A 4,831-nucleotide genomic window follows, 5' to 3' on the forward strand; every position below is an offset into this window, starting at 1 on the left:
AAGAAATGGTGAGAGATCTTTTCAACCTAAACCAAGCAAGAAGGGGTAGAATTGGGGGGTGGGCAGACAGCAAAAGTAACTGAGCACTCTCTGATAAAGACCAATGCCACTAACAGAGGGACTTTTGAGACAGTGAACCTTATGAGAACAAACAGGTCAAATGGTAGAGAAAAATTATGTTTCTTCCTGAAGAGAAGCATATTGTTTTGTCCCAAGAGCAATACTATGGACTTTGGGTGTAGTAGGCCTCTGGCTCTCAGGAACACAGCCTGAACAAAAGACTTGTCCACAAATTTCTTAAGTTTTCAAAGCTTTACTGGTTATCACACAAAATCACAAAACCAATCTTTTTTTTCTCAATAGTCCTTCTTAAATACCTTGCTCTCTCTTTTTGGTGGATTCTATCTTTCTTCTTCTGAGGACTATCTTTATTCTTTTGTGGACTTATCTTTGTGAAAGGAAAATACTCTCTCCAGGTCTGACTTGGCTGAAATCTTACTACACACTGAAATTAACTAGAGGGAGACAATATAAAACCCTGGGATTTCCCACAATCCTTGTCTTCTTAAAGCTGTAGATCTCTATTTCCCCTCCTAAACTAATACATAGAAAAGATAATATAATCTCAACTAAATATATGTCTCAAGAGCATCAAAGATGCTCTGGAGGCATGACACTTATATTACATGAACCTGACCTTGAGGATTTTTAATTAGCTCAATTAACTCCAGGATCTTATCTCTGTTTATACGAAGGTTGATGGACTAGAGAATTAGCAGAGACAGAATTCTTCCAATGAATTGTATTTTTATTTAGGGGAAATAAATCAGTCATGCAAACACACACACACACACTCACAAGGGTAAGGATTTGCTAAGAAAGGCTTCACTCATATATAGTTACCATAACATGATGGAGATTCTTAGTGGCTCAGCATAGCGGCGCATGGGAGAGACTTTTCTTTTCTTTAGAACTGAAGTTGCAGTGGTTTATCAGTTGGTATTATTTTGATTAATTTATTGTTGTTCTAATTAGTTATTGTGGTTTTAATTTAGATAAGCAGTTTAATAACTTTTTAAGGGGGGAGGGAAATATATTGTTTTTATGCTGTATGTTATTTTAATGTTGTAAACTGCCCGGATTGGTTCGCCACAGGGCGGTATATAAATAAAAATTTATTATATAAATTTATTATAGTAGGAGGTTCAGAGACACTAAAGTCCTTCTTTACACTCCAAACTAGCTCAGAGAACAAAACATTTTAGGCCTGGAACAGACCACCCAAAAAGGGCAACCTGCTGGTGGCCTTTTTTCCTCCAGAGGGAAGCCACAGCCGCCAAACCACATGGCTTCCCACCAGAGGAAAAAAACCTCACAAAAACTGAGTTCTTTTTCCACTGTGCCAGTTACGTCCGAGTGCACCAGTGGTGCATTTATGACATAACTGGCATGGCGTGACATGTGGATGCTATGCACCCATTACATCATAATGGCAGCACCTGTGTACACGGGGCGCTGCCATTAGGGTGCCGCCAGTATGTGCTAGGGTTAGGGACCATGTGGTTCCCAACCCTAGCTACGCTGCCACCATGCCACAAAAGGGCTGTCTGTCCCGTGCCTTAGTTCCTTAATTAGAGCTCTGAAGTGAAGGCTGTTGCTATGCTTCAAAAGCTTAAAGGTTGCTTAGATAGAGGGGCTGTACATATGGATGGGGAAACACTGCCTCTCTTTGCCACAGCAACCAAATGGTGCAGGAAGACTGTGCAGCAAAAAAGGAGCCTCCTAGAGCAGCTCCTTTTTGCACCATCATAAGGGTTGCGTCACCGCCCTTATGACGCCACTTCCTCTAAGAGACGTGTGGGCACTCAGACACCCATAAGCCATCTACACGCCGCCCGTGTGGGCGGTGCCGCTCAATAATGGTGCCGCCCACACATCATAGGGCTTGGGAGCATATGCGGTTGGTGTGTGCTACCGAGCCCTAATATCGCTGCCAGGATGCCACTTCTTGGTGGTGTGTACCAGCCCATAGATAGATTTAGGGTTGTTAACTGTTGTCTCTTTGAGCCCTGCCAGAAAACATACTGGGGCCATACATCTGCTGGGGATGGTGTGGCTGGTTCCTGATTGTGACTCCTATCTTGCTGCATTGATCTGTTTCAATGGGATGCCTACATGATCTTTTCGCCTTGAGTCTATGGCTGCCTTGAGAGGCCTCCCTTTCTATAGTTCTGCATAGGGTCATAGCACATGGGATCATGGCAAAATCATGGCCATGTATTGTAACACTTCTAAGGGTTATGATAGGACACACAGGACCTGTGTGAAACATTTTTTTAAAAACACCATCACACCCCATTAAGCAACACAACCAGCACAAAATATGCAATTAAATGCCATGGGCTAGAAAGAGCCATCTCGCCTAGTGCTATGTGTCTTTATTTTCATTCTATTTGTTGGCATGCATGATATTTTAATAAACAGCAACAGCTGCTAGTCTGGTACAAATAACACTTAAATTGATTTTGTGGCATGGAGCAGTGGAGCGTACCTCTTGGCAGCCCTTCATACTCCCTACAAGGCTCATCAAATCATCTTAGCTTCCATGTTCCCACTCCTTTTCTGCACTCCTTCATCAGCAAAAGTTTGCAAGCTATAACTTTGAGTACTGTTTCTCCATACAACCTGTTGTAAAGTACTTATGTTCCCCATGTTGCAATGCTTTTACCTCCAGGAACCAGCAGAGGGAGACCAATGCCCAAGGATGTTCCGTTTCAGAGCCTTTGGGTTTTTTTAATGTTGTTTTGTTTAACTGACATGTTGTTTCTGTCTCATCACGCTTGTATCAGCTATATACGGCTCTATCGCCAGAAATGACTTGAAGACACACACAACAATTTTAAAACAAACACACACACACAAACACACATAAAAGACTTCAAAGAAAGAGAAGATGAGGGGGCAGAGGGTAACATTAACAAAAACAAAAAATGAAAATGCTGAACTCAGTAACTGAAATTGGCCTCTTAATTGCAATATCCTGTATTTCATTATAATTGAGCATGAATGCCATGTTGTCATTTGCCATTTGAAGAATTTTCCATACACCACTGGGCAGCAGAGTGGATAGAGCCAATGTGGCAAAGTAATTTGACTGTGGGACTACAACTCTAGATCAGAGTTCAATTTCCTGCTCAGCCATGGAACTCCACTGAGCGATCTTGGGTGAGTCACACATTCTCAACTACAGAAAACCATGTGAACCACCTTAGGGTCACTATAAGTCAGAAAAGATTTGAAGGCACACAACAATGAAGCAGAGTGTATGCAGGGAACAGTCACAGACTTGCTTCTCCAGGCTCTTCCTGATGGTGCAAACATGTGTGCCACTCCTACTTCCTTGCTTCCTCTCTTTTGCAAGGCTTCTGTCTCATTCACACAGCAAACACTCACTCAGAAGCCATTGCTTGGGAACATTTTGCAAAAAGTTCAGTAGCCTTTCTCTTTTGGTATGAAGCGCTTGCTCCTTAAAACTGTGTTAAAGGGAGGCGGAGATGAAAGGTTGCTACTATTCCTCTGACCTGATTGGCTAAGACATTCTTTAACTTTTGCTAAAGCTTTAGCATTTTTTAGCTTTTGAGAGCAACTGTACTGTATTCAAAGCAGACAGAAGGAGGCGGGAGAGAAGGATGGATAGATAATACCACTGAATTCAGAAGGGGAAGACACTGGCTTATGCCAACAGAGGAGCTGGAGCCCATTTCTTGAGACATGACATCTGGTTACAGTGACACATACCTTGATTACATCCCATCTGGACTACTGTAATGTACTCTATGTTGGGCTGCCTTTGGAAACTTTTGGAAACTTTAGTTGGTACACAATACCACAGCTAGAATGCTGGCCAGGGACAGTTATAGGGAACATAGAATTCCCTTTCTGGAACAGCTTCACAGGCTACCGATTTGTTTTTGGGCACAATACAACATCCTGCTCATAACCTAGAAAGCCCACTATGGCTTAGGTCCAGACTATTTGAAAGGCCGTATCTCCCGATATAAACCTACCAGAGCTCTAAAATCTTCAGGAGAAGGCTTTCTCTCTGTCCTGCCACCATCACAGGGTCCCTTGGTGAGGACACAAGAGAGAGGTTCCTTGGCAGCTGCTCCCACCCTCTGGAACTCCCTTGCTTGGGAAGCTAGGCTGGCCCCCTCCCTGCGTGCCTTTCATCGGCAAACAAAAATGCTTTTTTGTGGGTTTTTCGGGCTATGTGGCCATGTTCTAGCAGAGTTTCTTCCTGACATTTCACCAGCATCTGTGGCTGGCATCTTCAGAGAATATTTGTCTGGAAAAGACTTGGCTATATACATTGTTTGTGGATTTCAATGGCTTTCCTGTGCATCCTGACATGGTAGTGGTTGGTACTGTCCAGAATTTCAGTATTTTCAAACAGTATTTTATGCCTAGGATGGCTTGTGGCATGTTCTGCTACTGCTGATTTTTCTGGCTGGCCCAGTCTGCAGTGTCTCTCGTGTCTCTTGATTCTTGTTTGCACACTGCGTTTGGTGGTCCTTATGTAGACTTGTCTGCAGCTGCATGGTATGCAGTAAACTCCTGCGGCTGTGAGAGGGTCTCTCTGGTCCTTGGCTGAGCAAAGCATTTGCTGGATTTCCTGGGTTTTCCTGGGTCTGGTAGCCCTTCTGATGTCTGAACTGGAATAACCATTAGCCTTTAGAGCCCGGTCCAAGAGGAGTGAAGACAAGCAGCCACCCAAAGGGAAGGTATTTTTTACCATACATCAAAGGAGTCACAGACAGAATCGGGAAACTGG

Source organism: Sceloporus undulatus, chromosome 2 (genome assembly GCF_019175285.1).
Source record: "Sceloporus undulatus isolate JIND9_A2432 ecotype Alabama chromosome 2, SceUnd_v1.1, whole genome shotgun sequence".
Lineage (NCBI taxonomy): Eukaryota > Metazoa > Chordata > Lepidosauria > Squamata > Phrynosomatidae > Sceloporus > Sceloporus undulatus.